The sequence below is a fragment of the Myotis brandtii genome, unplaced genomic scaffold, assembly GCF_000412655.1.
Source record: "Myotis brandtii unplaced genomic scaffold, ASM41265v1 scaffold417, whole genome shotgun sequence".
Lineage (NCBI taxonomy): Eukaryota > Metazoa > Chordata > Mammalia > Chiroptera > Vespertilionidae > Myotis > Myotis brandtii.
The window spans coordinates 1,110,417-1,128,907 of record NW_005366017.1 but is presented as its reverse complement, the minus strand read 5'-3'; the positions used below and the strand labels follow the sequence as shown (position 1 = coordinate 1,128,907).

The following is an 18,491-nucleotide window of genomic DNA, read 5'->3' as shown; positions in this document are numbered from 1 at the left end:
GTGGCTGCAGGATGATCCTTCCCTTGTAAACACACCAGCAGTGAACCATGGCCAAACCCGCTCTCTACCCTCAGGAACTGGGAGCCTTAAATCAAAGGTACAAGGCGGGGCAGGCAGTACAGGTTGTGCACATTTTGAAGGAGGCTCTGAAAACAAGAATAAAGATGTTCCTGGAGGCCATTTTGGAAGGAGAAAAGGAAACCTTGATGACTTCGTGAGATATTGGAATAGGTTGCAAGGGGGCAGGCCAACGGCATCCTTTCCTGGACATCTTTAAAAGAGGAAACCGTCTAGGAAAATGTTACAATGTGTAAAAGTGACTTTAAAATACTTCATCATACACAGTGTGAGAGGATGTGTGTTATTTGACTGAAGCTATGAGGCAGGTGCCAAGCAAGATAGCCCAGGTGTTCAGCTGGCAATCTATTCAGAAAGCCCGTGATCACAGGTGGCATTTCTGCTTTCCTTGTCTCTATCAACAAGCCCAGCTTGGTAAATTAGCATACGGAGTGTCAGAAATGGATTGTCATAGGTAAAAATAATGGCCTGTTAAGAAGCATAACAAATGTTAGAAAAGGACTCTCATTTGGTGAAATTGGAAGAATTTAAATCATGTAGAATGGCTTGACATATTTCAGACATACTCCTTTGCTTATAAATATCCATGGAGGTGTATACCCCATGTCCTATGGATAATGCCTTAGGCTAAACCCCTAAATAGTCCCATGTCTAGCTTAGTCTCTGGATTCTGTTTCCCTGACATTGACTGTAAGGGTGACAAAATTCTGTCTCTAGAATTGAGATTTTTGCCTGGAGTGAATCTTTCATGCAAGGAGATGATCAAAAAATATGAAAGAACAGTATAATTAAAATATAAAAGCTGGGACATCCTGAACAGGTCATATAAACTACTACTTTTTCCACATTTTTTAATAGATGTCACTCATTTCAAAACTTCTTCAGAGGCTAACAGTGTCTATCAAGAAAGAATTTGCAACTTGCAACAAATGAATGAGGTGTGGGCCTGCATAATGGAGGGGCAGGAGGGAAGATGAGCCTTTCTTTTTGTTAATGATCTCTAGCTTAATTCCACTGTGGTCTGAGAATATATGCCGTATGACCTTGATCCTTAAGAATCACTGAACCTTATTTTATGAGCTAGAATATGGTCTAGCTCAGTAAATGGTCCATGTGCACATAAAAATAATGTGTCTGCTGCAGTTTGGCTATGTGTTCTATAAATACAAATTAGGACAAGTTTATTCACAATGTTGTTCAAGTCTACCACATCCCTACTGATTGACTGTATGTTCTCTCAATTACTGAGAGAGTTAAAATCACCAAATATAATTGTGAATTTGTCTATTTCTCCTTTCTTTTTTGTCTATTTTTAGTCCATATATTTTATTTTTTAACTGAATTTATTAGGGTGACCTTGGTTAATAAAATTACATAGGTTTCAGGTAGTACATTCTATTATACATCATCTGTATATTGTATTGTGTGTTTATCACCTCAAGTCAAGTCTCCTTTCATCACCATTTATCTATCCCCTCTTTACTCTATTCTACCTCCACCCACCCGCCCTTCCCTCTGGCAATCACCATACTGTTGTCTGTGTCCATGAGTTGTTGTTTTTTCTTTGCTTAATCCCTTCACCCTTCTCTGCCAGCCCCCAACCCCAACCCGTCTGACAGCTGTCAGTCTGCTCTCTGTATCCAGAGTCTAAAGCTCTGTTATCAGATGCACACAATCCCAAATAGGATTGTTACATCTTCTTAATGAGTTAGCCTCATTATCAATATAAATGTCATCTATATTTCTGATCATATTTCTTGCCCTAAAATCTACCATCTGATATTAATAGAGCCATTTCTGCTTTCTCCTGATTAGTGTTTACATAGTGCATTTCTTTTCACCCTTTTATTTTTTTGTTGTTGTTAATTCTCACATGAGGATATATTTTTTCATTGCTTTTAGAGAGAGTGGAAAGGGGGAAGGAGGGAGAGAAAGAGACTGGGAGAAACATCGATGTGAGATAGACACATCAATTGGTTGCCTTCCACATGCACCCCAACCAGGGCAGGGGATTGAACCTGCAACCCAGGTAAGTTCCCTTAACCGGGAATTGAATTCAAGACCCTTCAGTGTGTGTGCTGACACTGTAAACACTAAGCAACACTGGCCAGGGCACCTTTTTACTTTTAACTTATTTGTCCCTTTATATTTAAAGTATGCTTCGAATCAGCATCACTTAGTTGGGTATTGCTTTCTATCCAATCTAACCATTTATACCTCAATTTTTTAAAAAATTTTTTATTGATTTCAGAGAGGAAGGGAGAGGGAGAGAGAGATAAAAACACCAATGATGAGAGAGAATCCTTGATTGGCTGCCTCCTGCATGCCCCATAATGGGGATGGAGCTGGAAACCCAGGCATGTGCCCCAACCGGGAATTGAACCATGACCTCCTGGTTCATAGATTGATGCTCAACCACTGAGCCACGCAGGCCGGGCTATACCTCAATTTTGATGTTTAAACTATTTATATATTTATACTTAATGTAATTGCCAAATACGGTCAGGTTTAAGACTACCGACTAGCTATTTTATTTTGTACTGTTCAGAGCAACTATACGGCTACACTTGTTCTATCAGGGATTTCCTGACTGTTGTCTAATGTCTGAAAATAGTTATTACATATATTTTAAGTAGTTTAGAGTTTTTATGGCAGAAAAGTTAGTCCTATACCAGATATGCCATCATGGCCATTGTGGACGTAGGAAATGGTGTTAAAAAGGTTTCTCAGGTGAGTCTGGTGCTGCTGGAATTGCTGTAATTCAACGGTCACAAGTTCAGTTGGGTAGAGAAAAGGCCATAGTGACATGTGAGTGCTGGATATAAAACAATAAGGAATGTTGGAAGCTGTGGGGAGCTAGAGAGCATATGTTCCAATTGAAAATATTCACATTTAATGTTTTAATACATCTTTTGGACCAAGTTTAAAAGAAATGTCTATTGGCTGAAATCTTCCCTGGGTTTCTAATTTGTAACATCAATGAATCTTCTTGAGTGTCAACATACCTCTTAAAATGGGGCACCCAGAATTGAGCACATGCTTCCATGGCAAACTGACTGCTCAGCGGTGGTGACACCATAATTAACCACAATCTGTACCCCAGGAGTTCATTACTTCAGTGTAAGACAAGTTCATGTTTGGCAATAACCTGAGAGCTCATGTTTAGCTGTGGTCCACTCACCTCCCCCTCCCCCTGCCCCATCTCTCTCGCACAAGTGCCTGCCAAATCAAATTATCTTCTTCCTATGCTATTATTATTAACCTGATTTTACATTTACCATTATTAAATTTCACCTCGTTGGTTTTGGCTCAGGGTTCCTTCTTGTCAAGAACATTTTGAATCTCAGTTTTCTGTTATCTTTCAAGGTAAATACTTTATCCAGATGTGTACCCATGAAAAATATGGTAAGTGTGCCTCCCATTCTCAAGGACCCAGAACTAGTGACTAAACCCCATGATACAGCCCCCTTGACTGATGCTGGCCAATCAGTGCTGCCTTTGTTCCTTGTGATCTCTGTCCCCAGGGGAACAGAGAATAGAAGGAGATGAAGCCCAAACAAATAAATCCAGCTCTTAGAAAGTATTGTGGCAAAAAGCCAGGGTGATGGTGAATTTGCAATCTGTGTGGATTTTGTATAAATGTTCCCATGAATACTACTGCCACTCATTCCCACAGGTAACAGATAATGTTGAAAATGGGAGAAGATAGGGCCACCCTAAAGCAAAGCTGTGGGTTATTACTCCTGTTTGGCTTTCATTCAGAAGCCCCAGCTCCCCATCTAATCTTCCCTGAGCTTCAGTTTCCTCTCTAAAGTCTAATAGGCAGTCTACAAGGACCCAGAAGAAACTTTGCTCATGGGCGACAACTCAGTAGCCCAAGAAGCTCTGCTTCTTCTCTCACCACAGCACCCTCTTTTCCACTGGAGACCCCAGGCTATGCCCCATTTTCACGAGGCCTTGCTTTGCCCTGGCTGTGACATACTTCTGGGAAAAGTAATTAGAGGAAATTTCTCTATCCTTCCAATAATATTCTTTAAGTCTGACTTTACCAGCTTCCTACTTAAAACCTTCCACATCACTTGAGCTAAGTATTTAAGTCTGGCTTCATGACCTAATGCCTGCCAACCTTTTCTGCCTTCCGTCCCACCCTATCCTCACATATAGTCTTCATTCCAGCCATACTCAGCTCCTTTAAAACCTAATAACTGTGCTGTGTTCACCACCTCATGCCTTAATTCATGCTGTTCTCCATGCCTGGAATGCCCACTCCCTTCTCCTACAACCATCTGACACCAAGTCTTTAGTCAAAACTTAGCTCAGTCATTGGTCTTCCAGGAACTCTCCTATGACTGATTCAGGAGCCTCTTTTTGGTCCCTCCTAGAACCCATTGCACATATTTTGTCCATGTAATCATCACCCATCGGTAGGTATTTGCCGATTTATCTTTTATCCAACTTGACTACAAGCTCCTTGAGTGGCAGGATTTTTTCATCATCACTACCTGGGTTGGTTCCTGCCACAGTATTGGTGCTTGTTGAATTATCAAGTATCTTGACTATGGAGTGAATCAATGAGCAACTCAAAGCATGAGGGTGGGGCATTGGGGGGGCTGCAAGCTGAGTCTTCATCACAGCATCCTGAGCTCAGGCTCAGGCTCAGAATCCTGGGACTCTGTGTCACAGCAGGAATTTAAATGTCAGACATCCTCATGTGATTCCCAGGCCATTCACTCAGCTCCCCACCTCCTTCTAAATCCCCTCCCAGAGCAAGACAAGTTAAGTGGAAGAAAGACTAGGAAATTTCTCCTCTCTTCTCACAACTGCCTCACAACCAAGGAGCCACACTCCAGATGTGCTGGCCAAGAGAGGTGCTCTGGTGCCTGCAATCCACAAAGTTGAGGAAGCCTCCTGGAAAAACATCAATTGGAAAATTCATCCCCTGCCAGCCCTCACCAAGCCGCTCTCCTGCCAAGTTTGTTCGCTGCTTGAAGTCTATGACCCACTAGTTGTTTACGTTCCTAACCCTGAGTTCAAGGGCATCTGCAATTTAATTTGAACCATGGATAGATGGGGCTGTTCTCTGTTAGAGTTCCAAGAGCATAAACAAACTTCCAGGCTGAACTTTGTGTGGCATTCCCCAGCACCACTCCTACCCTGGGCCTATAAATATTTCTATCACTTTCCAAGATCACCTTCAGCAGGCCCAGATGGGTAACTTGCCCCCAAGTCTGAAAGACGTCACTAGGAGTAAACAGATATAGGGTAACTGAGATGGATGGATAAAGAAAGGAAATGGCAGGGAAAAAAAGAACAAAGCCTGAGGGTTATTGGAAGAGGGAGAAGGAGAAAGTCCCAGGGACCAAAGAGATTTAGAAAAAGGTGCACATAGCTGCGAAGCCTGAGATAAATACCTCAGGCCCTGGGAGGGTGTTGGAAGGACTGAAGAGACAGCCTCGGGGGGTGGTGGGGGGGGGAACCATGATGAACTCTGAAACTCCTTGTCAGAAGTCAAACTCCAAATGAATGGTGAACAGAGTTGCTTGGCAATTCCCCACCCCTACACCCATAAAAAAGGAGAAAGAAAAGAAAAGTAGGGCAAATGTGCCCTTAATCCCTCAGAATACCTCTCACAGAATCTGCCTGCTTCTACCACCACTGTTCTTCCTGCCAAAAGCATCTTCACCCATAAAATCATGACAATTCCTTTCTGCCAGGCCCAGGTCTCTGAGGATTAAAAGCCAACACCAAAGGGGGTGGGTAATGGACAGCAAAAAGAATTCTGATCAAGGGACACAGGGCTGGGCTTTTTCCCAGCTCATTCACTACAGGAAGCCCACTTTGTATCTCATTGATCCTCACTGTTCACTGGTACTGCCGGTTGGCTCACTGAAAATTATTGTCACCATTTACAGACAGAGCACTGTTCTGCCTTTTTGTTTCATGTCACATTCATCACCCATTGTCCACATATAGGGGACACACCATTGGTTTATATTACTGTGCAGGTGTGCAAATAAGAGTCCCAGTTATCACAGAGACCAAAGCCCTGAGGACAGCACACCATGGCAACAAGGCAGAGGGACCCTTCCAGTCCTCTTACATATATAGGCACACATACACATACACATGTGCACACAAACATACTCACATATTTAACATGCACCAACACCACTGGGACAACTCCAAGTCATTTGGAGCATGAGTCCTCAGGCAGAGCCTCTGGGCCTTCCCCAAGAGTCAGCGGCCCTCATGGCCCTCATGCCAGGTCCCCTGCCATACAGCTGCCATCCACTCTCCAGGCCAGAAGCCCCTGAGATGCCACGCAGACTTTTCCACTCCTCCAGACCTCCTTAAGTGCCTCTGATATACACCATGTGTCCCAACAGGAAAACACACACTCATCAACTCTACAAAATGCTCCAGATGTGATCAAAGCCAGAGAGGCATAAGAAAACAGAGATGGGGTGTTTAGGAAGAGGGAGAGGAAAAAATCCAATATGTGAGGGTGGGGTGGGATGAGGGTGTCCCAGGTAGTGGGGAGTCCAATAGACAAAGTCCAGAATTGGGGTCCAGACTCCTGATTTCCAATCCCTAGTTCAACTTGCCTCCATGTGAGACCTTGGGTCTTGCCTCCAGACAGGCTTCAGGCTTGAGATTCTGTCCTAGAGAGCCTAGAAAGTTGACCTTAGGTGGGATATTATAGATCACCTGGCCTAATCCTCTTCTTGTTAGGTGAGGAAGGTAGCAGGTAAGTCAACCTGCCCAGAGAATCATCTCTCTCTCTCTCTCTCTCTCTCTCTCTCTCTCTCTAATTCCACACATTCTCCTACCTCCCAGCTCATCTCACTGTCAGCAGATTAGAGCAGCACTTATTAATGATTCCTTATTTAGAAGTGGCCTCAGACATAATACCTCTGTCCCTCTGCCTTGTTAGTTCTGTTAGAAGATTTTGGTTCCTTTTTTATACAATTAGGGGATGGCTTTCAAGGACCCCCTGATCTAAAATCCTGAAGCTCCCATAATCTATGGCAACACCCGCTTAAGGAATCAGATCTGTTTTAATCTGAAAGATTCTAGAGTCCTTTCACCATCCCATCTGAATGTCTAATGACATCTGTCCACTAACCTCCACCATCTGCCTTGATCCCCTTCTAGGAAGCAGCTTGTGTGTCTCACCAACACAGTTTTCCTCCTTCAAAGTGTATCAAAGTGGTTAAGATAATTGACTCGAGAGTCATACTGCCTGAGATTTTGAGCAAGGACTTATCAACTCTGTGCTGCAGTGTCCTCATCTTGAAAATGATGTCATTAGGTCTGGGGGCAATGATTGGGCCGACCTCACAGGGTCACCATGAAGATTCAACCAGATTGTGCACACAAAGGACATGGTGATTCTTTTTCATGGTGGGTATAAGGGGAAAGTGTTATGTTAGCGATTGTCATCATCTTGCCCACTAAGCCATCTGCCACTGGTGAACAGGGAGAGATGGTTCCCACCCATTGATGACAATCTAGTGAGACTTGTGGGTTAATTTGGATGTGTAGAAATGAGGATAAGTAAAGAGACTCTGGGCTCAGAGACATAGTACCCAGAATGCACACAAGTCCTCTCAGAAGGACAGAGGACATCTAAGAGGAAAAGTGGTTCTTCTCCCCAGACTCCCTACCTTGCCCCTCCACACTATTTGGCACAAAATGTACAGTCTCAGGTCTTTTCTGGTGCCTCGCACAGAGAAGCCTCAAGTCCTTTAAGAGTAAAAGCCAACAGATCATGTCAATGCTGCCCATACATATGCACCCAAATAAGCCAAACCTTCCAGACGTACTTTTCCTTGGATAAAGTCCAAAGTTCTCCAGGACCTGGTCCCTGCTTCACCCCAGCCTAGTCCCATCATGCCTCCAGACCTAATGCTCCAGCACCCAACCCCCCTCCTCCAGCAGTGGGGCAATACACACAGTGGTGAAGAGAATTAACTCCAGGGCTGAACCTAAAAGCTCAAATCTTACCTCTTGCTAGCTGTGTGACCTTATGTGATTTATCAACCTCTTCATGTCTCAATTCCTCATCTGTAAAATGAGGATAATAATATCTGCCTCAAAGGGTTGTTGTGAGTTAGCAAATGCAAAGGATTCTAATGGTGCCTGGCACACAGGGCGTACCAAGTAATGTCAGCTATTGTCATTATTTCACTCATCTTTGCCTGGCTCATTTTGACTTTCATTCACGTATCAAATCTTAGTTCAAATGTCACTTCCTCATGGAAGCTTTCTCCAACTAGGTTGGATGGCACTAGATCTGCACTCTCATTACACCCCACATCCCATACTGTAACCCATGCCACACTTACAATTGACTACACATTATCTGTCTTCCCTGCTAAATCATAAGCTTCATGAGGTTCAGCTATTTGTAGGATGACCCTGGTTTATACCTGTTGTTAGATTGGTGTTTAGCAAATATTAACTTCTCTCCCCTTAAGAAAGAATATACTTTTCAGCAGCATGTATTTGTGCTTGGCATGTGACTACTTTGGACAATGAAACACTAGTAGATGTGATGTCTGTAATGACTTGAGAGGCACTGTATTGCTATTCTTTTCCTTGTGCTCTTGAGATTAACAACGAGAACATGCCCGGATAGCTTCTGACCTCAGGGGAGTGAGAAGAGCTGTGGAGACCTGAACACAATCTGAAGCCTTGAGCCAAGCCTAGCCAACCTTCAGCCTAAAGTAGAGTTTTTCCACTCAACTTACAGACACAAGAGCAAGAAAATGTAATAACTATTGTTATAAGCTGCTGACTTTGGGGTGGTTTGTTATGCAGCCTTTTGTGACAACAGCTGACCAGTACACTTCGCATAATTATTAATAGTACTCACTTTCCGTCTAAAAAGTGTCCCAAGTTAGATGATAAATTACCTATCACACAAGATCAGTCCATGTCTATCTTTTTCATCACTTTAACACCAGTGCCTAAAACAGTACCTAGGACAGAGAAAGAATAGAATTCTTTCCCATTGTCCCCATAACAACGCTTCTGGATGGCTGCTGGATCATTAGAGGGCCAAACCTCACCATCTATAAATGTAAAATCTTCAGAGAAGGGCCAATATATCCAAAGAAGGATATGATTTCACAGGATGTAACAAAGGGGCACTAGACCATGGGGTAAGCATGGAGAATGAATAAAAGTGAAAGAAAATGAACTCCAGCAAAAGGAAATGACACGAGGCATCAGGTGGGGCTTTTAGGGGGTTGAATGCCCCTGATTGGGGCAAAGAGACACCCTCAGTCTATGGCTGATTTACTTCTCTCCACTGAGCAGCTTGCCTTCCTGCCCAAAGGCTGAGGATTGGGCAGAATATCAACCTAAAGAAATACTGCCATTTTGTTAGAATTGATAACATCTGGAAACTAAGCCATTGCCCTTACCCATCTCCAGACTAAAACACCCAAATAAAAATTTCAAAATATCAGTCCTCCACTCCCCTCTCTGCCTCTCCTGACTGTGTTTAGTGAAATAGATTCTGTGAAAGAAACTGAGGAGGCCAAGCCAACAACCCTGAGGCCTGAGCCCTCAAGGAGGATTTCCTGAGTCCCTTCAATGGGCTGGGTAACTCAGGCTGAGCACAACCCCTCCATGACTGAGTCAACCATTCTGCCAGGGGCAGACAGCAATCCTTGGCAGTTACCCAATTACCCATGTCTTTGAATACCTTGAGATAATCCCAAGAAGGTACTGGAGGACAGCAGTCTCCCAGGCAGGGATCTTGAAGTTTTGTGTTTTTTTCTTGCCTTTGTCTATGACTTCAAGACCCACAGAATGCTGTGCTTTTCCATTTCTAAAACAGAGGCATGTGCCTGTGCAAAAAGCCTGGGTGTGCCGGGCTAATTAAATTTAGCTATCTTGCGGCTGTTGTTGTAACGTGTGCTCTGCCGATGTTATTCAATGTGTTAAGACGCTTTGTGTTTATGTTGGTTACATACCCATGTGGTGTGGGTGGAGAACATCACTCAAGGGAATATCATTAGCAGAAATGGGGAGCTCGGGGGTTCCAGACACACGTAGTGAAACAGTGGCTCATGGGATCAAACAGTTGGGTCATGTCCATGGTAACTCCTCATCCACATGCTAGTTCCCTCCCTCCTTCTAGGGCAAGATCAGTCCCTCAGATCTATCTCAGGTTCTTGACTCCCACAGACAGGATCACACCTGTATCACCAGCTTAGAGGTTTAGTGGAGGAGACACAAAGAGTCTAAGTCTCTCTGCCCAGGGCCTCCCCCTGCACCAGGTCCATAGGGGCTGAACTGTGGGACTTGCCCAAAGTTTCCCAAGAGAAAGGATGAGTGAAAAACTGAATCCTGATGTGTCCACTCTCACCTCACAGCTGGAGTACATAAGTCCTCAAACCCTAGCAAGCTCTGTTTTGCCACCTGCCTAAATTCCAGAGAAACCACGCCACAGATTCTCCTTCTGTTCCCACTGTCGTGATCCCTTTGTCTAGGACTTCTACCCCACACTGTCTCAAATATCTCCTCCAACCATTCCCTGGAGCCATGGTGCTCTCTTCTCAGCCTAATCTGAACCTTGCAAACCCCTCAACCATATTTTTTCTCTCCTTCAAATCTCTACTTTCTACTCAAAACTCACATACCCCGTAGTCTCATTTTTCTCTCACCAACCATACTCTATACAGTAGTTAACCCCTTCAAAACCTTTCCCTGTAACCTAGCCCTTCTACATATAGCTCTGTGCATTAGTTCCCTGTTGGGTGCTCCTTTACAGCTCTGTGACCTCCATCAGAAAAGTTCTGTATGCCCCATCATTATTCTCCAATAGTCCTGTTTTCCTCCTTCTTTTAGCCTTGGCACCATATCCAGGACAAAGCTCTTCATACAGTAGACCCTTGATGCAGGGACCCACTCTGTGTTGTTAACATATTCTGAGCTCTGTTGTAAGAAAAATCTTTGATAGTCTGGGTTTCTCATGACTTCCCAAAGCAAGTAAGGAGAACAAAATGCAGCTCTTCACAGCAAAGGTACCCGCTGTATCATTTTCACTCTGGTCCCCTCTCTGAGGCCTCTTGAGCTTCAAAAACACCACTTCACTCTCACTGGGAAGCAAAAATAAGACAATTCCACTGCAAAGGCAGACCCTCCACAAAACCCCACACCTAACAGGAGCCAGACTCCAGGACAGGCTGTGGAAGAGTTTTACCTGCTGCACAATGCTAACCTGCTTGGGTGTCTCGTTGCTAACCCAGCAGCTGAGACCAAGAAGTAAATTGGGGCTAGGAAGGAAGCTACTCAGTTGACAAAAGCAAGATGTGACAGCTGACAACATGGAAGAAGTCAGAAAAATAAAAGGCTATGAAAAATAGAAAAGAAAAATTAAAAACATGGAATTCTGGGTCATTTAACAGAGGCACAAACAACTTTATCTAGTTCAACAGGCCCTGAGAGTAACATGTCACTCTACTAAACACAGAGGAATGTTCACAATGATGACCCTATGGTGAAGCAGGGGTTGACTATGGTCAGTCAGCTCCCCCTACCAGCAGATCACACCAGTTTCCCCTCAGACTGCTAATTAATGGGATTAACACTAGACACCCAGTTCGCCTGACATCCAACTGGATGGAGCTCTGTGTCACCTTCAGCCACATGTCACAAGAGAAAAATCATAGTTTCTGAAGTCAGACAGGCCTGGGTTTGAATCCCAGATGAGCTGCTCTGTGGTTTTGGGAAGCACCTCATCTCACTGAGTTCATACATGGAGGTAAGAATACCCATGCTACAAGGGCTACTGGGAGGTGAAGAGTTCATGCCTGTAAAGTGTGTAGTTACAGTGCATTGATTTACAATAAAAAACAGTCTCGTGATTATACAATATTTGGGAATATTATAATTTCTCCCCAGGGAGCAGATAAATAATTACTTAACCAAGCCTGTGTCCACAGTATTTGTGCAACTCTTTATGATAATCCTTGTAATAATATCATGGGGTGGGTAGGACACGTATTATAATGCCTATTTCATAGCTGAGGAAACTGAGGCTCAAGAGAGAATGGCTTGTCCAAATATTACATCAACTAGAAACAAAGCTAGAGCTAAAACTGAGTTCTAGTCTCAACTCACTGCTCCCTGTCTGAAGGAATGTCCCCAGGCAAGGATCAGATAAACACATACACAGTCACTCTATCCATCTTTTAATTTAATAAGTGTTGGCCTCACACCTTCTCCATTTTCTTCCTGGAGTAGGGAGCTCATTTGTCTTCATATGGATGTCTCTGCAAATCTTTAATGACGATACTTTTCCTTTCCTGAAATATTTCCATCCTGGCTGAGTTCTTCTTTGAGCGTGATGACCTGAGTTGGACATGTTTTGGTAAATCCCTAAGTGTGTGATCCTAAAATGTATTCTGAGAATTTCCAGGGTCTGTGGGTACTGCATGGATATTTCTAGATGACTAGTTTGGGGGGTTCAATCCCCCCATAGACTTTTCCATATGCTGTTTCTCTACAGCCTCACAGTTACTTTTTTGAAAATTTTCTCCATCAATTTGTCCCTTCATAACCCAGAAAAGCCCAGTGGTCATCAACAAGTTTGGAGATTTGACTTTGAGCTTAAGCTCCTTGAAAATGGAGTCATGCTTAATTCAGTTTCATACCCCCAGTGTCTGACATATGGTCACTGCAAAATCTGTGTTGGTTTAACTACACAAGTGAGGTGTGTGGAAGGGCCCTGCTCTGAGTTCCCCAGGCAAGTGAGTCCAGAAGAGGATGATCATGACGATGAGGTTGTGTGAAGAGCCCTTGTCATATTGAGGACATGCAGACAGGTCCAGGAGTGTTTTGTGTAGAGGAAAGAACACTTAGGTATTTGAGGACTGTTACTGATATAATTGCTATTTTCAAATAATTTAAGGACAGAACTACATGACAGGGTACTTTTGTTCCTGGAGCTACAAGGAGCAAAACTGGAGCAAAAGGGAAGAAGTCAGCAGAGTTCTTGTTCTGGCTCCATGACTATTTGTCAAGGCTAGAAATGTCCAATAGACAAACAAGCTGTCTGTGAGGCAAGGCGCTCCCTACTATAAGACAAGTCAAGCAGAGGCTGAGCATTGGTTAAATAAATATGCAGTGAGAGGAACTCTTCATGCCTTCATTCCAGGGCCAGGCACTGAGCTGGCTGACCTCTAAGTTCATCCCACCTCTGTGATGCTATGGTTTGATCCCTGGGTTACTGGGTACTGAGAATTTATTGCACACAAGGGCCAAGGAGGTATGAAATATAAGGCTTGTCATGTATTTTCAAACTAATATCAGCTTCTGATCCTCCTTGGGAAACAGGACATGACATAAGTAGTCAAGGAAGCAGTGAGCTGGTGAGCCAGGTAACTCTTTCCTTCCCTGCTCTACCCTTGCAATTCTGGGAGGCCATGGGAACATGTGCAGCTACCTGAGGTCTTGGGCCCCAACATCTGTACCATATGGCTGATACTACAGGAAGGAAGGTTAAAAGTTTGATCTAACAAGAATCGCCATCTATAGAAAGTTGTTCTGAGGCTCCGGAGGCCCAGCCCAGAAGACCTAGATGGCCTTTGGGTGCAGTCTTGGACTGGAGCTAAGAGCACCATATTCCTAGTCTAAGTCAACTGACCAGCCACAGGCCACAACTTCCGGGAAGGTGCAAATGGGAAGGGAGTGATACTCAGCGGGGCACAAGAGAGGAAGAAGAGTAGGATAGAGCTACCTCACAGTTAGATTTAATAACCAGTCTGACATATTTTTCTCATCTGTCAAATGGCCAGAACACTGTTATCCTTGTTTCTGCCTGGTCTGAAGCAGCTACTATCTGCTTTTCTCTGTCTATTCTGCTCCCACACTCTCAGAGACAAAAGAAAAATAATCTTCAGAGCCATAAGAGATTTCCTTCCAGCCTGAAAATACTTCCCAGCTAAGTCCAATACTTCAACTGCTGAGGCCTGTGTAAATACCCCCCACGTGTGCTAGTCCCCCACTTCACATTTCCTTAGCCTCCTCTCTTAGATCCAGCCTCACCCTGGATTCCAACCCTGGATTCTCTCCTAACCTATAGGGCAAATCAAGGTGCATGGATCAGGCTGGCACGAAATTCATACAGGTGAGATTTGCAAATCAAGTTTTTTTATCTTACCACTCCCAATCAACAGGCAGGAAGGATTGGGCTTTAAGGTCAGTGTGATTTCTGGCCATGAGTATCAAGCTAAACAAGAAATCCATACACAGGGCAGCCCAGGCTGGCAATGAAGACACATTCAGGGCCTTTAACCTCAGTCCTTCAGAAAGCAACACTCTAATTCAAGTGCCACCTCTTCCAGAAAGTCTTCCCTTATTCTGCTAATAGCAATTACTCTTCTTCTGTTGTCGTGTACTATCATGTTTATACTCATATCCTTAAAAGCCCTCACTTCATCCTCTCTTGCACATGCCTGTCTTCCTACATAACTGCTAGATCCTTAGGGCACAAACTTCACCTTATTTATTGCTACACCACCCATGTTTCTGAGCACAGAGACTTTGCTCATCGTAAGTGTCAGTAAATATTTATTGCATTGGGCTGAATGGCCTTTATAAATCCCAAGGAAGGATCAAGGAGGAGGCAGCAGGGCTCAGGAAATAATTAATCACAGGTTGATTAACATTGTTTCCTCTCCATTCCCACCCCTAAACCAGCCTGGCCTGCTGAGAAGCCTCCTAAGAAAGAATGTGGCTCCCTATCTTCCTCCTAGGGGGGTTGGATGGGGGTAGGGCCTAGAGACTGACCAAGAAGGATGGATCAAATCACACAGCCTTCTTGTGGATGAGAACTCTGGCAAGGAAAAGGACATCTGCCTTGCAGTAGGAGGAGGGCTAGCTAATTCTTGTGATGCCAGAATCCTGGACAGGCTCCCTAAGGGCAGGGCTGGAGAGGGATGGGAGTCTAAAATGATAGAGATGTGTGCCAAGAGGGGGGCACATATCACTCTTGCTCTCCACAGATGATGCCCAAAGGCTCTTGAGATGGTATGACCCCTCAGGTTGTTGTGGAAGTGTTCATGTCTCAAAGCTTCAAGCCAGAACATTTTTTTAAAAATATGTTTTTATTGATTTCAGAGAGAGGAAGGGAGAGGGAGAGAGGGATAGAAACATCAATGATGAGAGAGAATCATCGATCAGCTGCCTCTTGCATGTTCCCTACTAGAGATCAAGTCTGAAACCCAGGCATGTGCCCTGATAGGGAATCGAACTGTGACCTCCTGGTTCATGGGTCAACACTCGACCACTGAGCCATACCAGATGGGCTTATGCCAGAAAATTTCTAAGGGAACTTCAGAGCTGCCCCAGGGACAGGTTTCATGCCCACGGCCTGATTTTTAGGAAGCCTCACTCTTGAAGTGGGCATCCCTAAAAGAGATGGGAATGAGTGAGTGACAGCCACTGAGCCCTCTCCTGATTCAGTGTGCTGCCCATGAATAACCTCCTTGGTGAATTTCCCAAGTTAACGGGCGGCAATCCCTTGAGCCTAGTAGGCTTGTAAACCCCTCTCTTCCTCATGCAGTGGCAGATGCTTAAAAATAAACATTTTGTACATAAACTTCAGCAAGTATAGTTAGGAGCTAAATCAAACTCAGATGTTTAAAGTCTGTTTTGTCTCACCCATATCAAAACTTCCAAGCTAAGAAAATCAGCCTGTGAGCAGACATTAATTCTAGTGAAAAGACAGGTCATGTTCCTGATGAACAGTGGATCACATCTGTACAAACCCAGAGGGCCCCTGACCCCCAGATTCCCCAGGAAATCCAGGCTGTTTCCTTCCTGGGACATTGGGGTGTTAACCCAGAGCAATGCAGGCAGAAACCTACTCCCCTGGCAGCAAGGCCCCTCATGCGGCTCCTAAAGAACTGGAAAAGTTGCTTCCCTCCAGCTAAGACATCCTGTCCCTCATTGTCTTAATCACAAACCACATTTCTGCCAGGGCACAAGTGCTGCTGGCTGGATGTCCCCAGAAGAATCTACTGGGAGTGGGTCCTTGCTGGATACCTTCCTAGGGAACTTTCCTGGCAACTCTTACACACACACACACACACACACACACACACACTCCACTCACTCAGGCCTGCAGGACCAGAGGTTTCTAGAACAAAGGTGTAAATCCCAGTTGGGCTGGAGAGACACATCAGCAGTCTCACAGTGCAGCCTGCTGGGCATGCCTGAAGGTGCAAGAGGAGGAGGCAGGGGCCAGGGGTGCAGGTGTCTTGCCTCCCCTCTGCCCACTTTCACCACCTGGGAAAGGAGCCTTTAACCCCAAATATCAAGTTCAGGCTTGAAGACCTGCAGAAGAAGGGCTTCAAACATTGTAAACAGATCTCCCACCCCCACTGAGCTCTTAGTGCTTTAGGATGTTCCAAAGGACTGGCATGGGGGCGAGGGGCACACTGGGGTTTCTCAGGAAGAGCAGAAGCTCAATGCTAAACACGAAGCTGAGTACTCAAGGAAATAGGTGGGAAATAGCTCTGCTAGACTTTCGTCTGAATTATACTCAGCTTGTATCAGACTCCCTGCCTCTGTCCATCTTTAAACACAGACCATATGGGTGCAATTTCTATGTGAGGCACCAAGAGGGTACAATTCACATTAGGAAGTAGTAATGGAACAGCCTCATCACAGTGTGAGGCCACAGTGGCTCAAGGAAGGCAGCCACAGGCAGTTTTGACAGGTGGTAGCAGGAAAGATGGAGAAGTGGCGGAGGCAGAGAGAAATGATGCTGAGGAAGCACCGGGGGTGTGGTGTCAGAAAGAGGGCAGACAAGAGGAAGAAGAAGGTGACTTTGACAGAATCAGAGAAAGTGAAATGGGCCATTTGGAAGAAAGTGTGACATGAGTTTAGGGTAGTGCCTGCAGAGTATGGGTAGCTGTTCCCCACTCCTCCACCCCAGTTGTCTCTTTAGAAGCCCTTCAGCTGCCTTTTCTTGGCTTTCCTGTCTCTGCTTACCCACCTTTGCCCTTAATGCTCCTGTCCTTCTCCCCTTTCCCTACTACTGTCACTCACTCTCTCTTTCCAGCAGCCCCAGGAGGTCAGAGAGTTCCTTATATTACAGGGTAGACAACTCCCCACACACACTACCCAGTGTCCCTTCCCTCCAGCCAGTATCTGAGAGATGCCTGAGGTGCAGCCTTCCTCCCTCTGGCCAAGCCGCTAGCCTAGCCCAGGACTGTGGGAGCTCCCCAGCCATCTGATCCGTGAGGAGCAGTGGCCAGCCTCCAGCTCTGTGGTGCATTGTGCCCCGTCTAGACACATTTGAGCTTTCTGTGCTCAGGAACCGCCAGGCCCCCAGAGCAGGGCTCTGCTCCAAAGGCAATTCTTCCCCTGCAGGTGAGGCTGCTTTGGTGGCCAAAACTGAGTGCATATTGGAGCCATTTCCCACTTAGCTGGCGGCCAGTCACCTGAAGTCTCAGGGGCACAGATAGGGCTCGCTAGTAAGGAGAATTTTTATTTTTTAATCATATTTTGAAAAAAACAAATGAGTAGTTGGAGAAAACAGGCGACAGAGTGGGTGGCCACTTGAGATGCAGAGAGGAAGATCAAAGCCCACCAGGCATGGAGGAAGCAGCCTTGGTGTGGCCCAGAGAACAGTCTAGGTGGCCCGTGCCTCATGAAAGGCAGCCGGGGCCTGGGAGGTGCTGGGGGAGGGAGCCTTGGTCACAGGCACCCAGTGGCCCTGCTTCCTGACCCAAGCACTTTGGTTAACAGTCTTCAGCTGAAACAAACACCTGTTGTCAAGAGACGTCCAGCCAAGCTCCCAGTTCCCTGGAAAGGCCCTCACAGCTCCGTGTGGGAAGTGAACCTGCCCAAACTATGGCCCCAGGCTGCTTTCTTCTTCCAAGAAGCAGCTGGAATTTCTCCCTCTGGACTCAATCCTTCTGGCTGCTGCCCCCTTTAGAGTCCCAGCCCAGGGCAATCAGCCAGGAACATTCTCTGTGTTTGCATGCTGATTAATTAGTTCATTAGAAGAACCACAGTGACGCTGTGGCAGTGAGTCCATTATTTCAAATAGGCCGAGAGTCCTAGGCCGAGCGTCCTCTTTTCCAAATAAGCATACTCTATCAAATTTCCTCACAGATCCCTCAGTTCAGCCTCCCATTTTAGGGCAACCAGGATCCTGAAGACCAAAGAGCAGCATTACTTGCCCAAAGCAACATAGAGCCCGGAGTGGCTGGGCCTGAAAGAGAACCCAGTCTCCAGACTCATCCCAGTGCTTTCCCATTTGAAGGTGTTGTCTCCCAATAATCCAGCTGGGAAAGAGGCTGAACTCTAAGAACACACTGAATTTCTAGAACCCTCAACCCATTTTATGCTAGTCAGACTTACTGCATTCTAATATGTTCTTT

At 45.2% G+C, this 18,491-nt stretch overlaps 1 protein-coding gene across 1 annotated transcript in view; it reads right to left on the bottom strand.

The window, feature by feature from the left end:
* The window catches only part of ANO2 (anoctamin 2, calcium activated chloride channel), a 163,529-nt gene that overhangs the window by 24,484 nt on the left and 120,554 nt on the right, over nt 1-18,491 (bottom strand). The gene's annotated exons all lie outside the window — the stretch shown is intronic.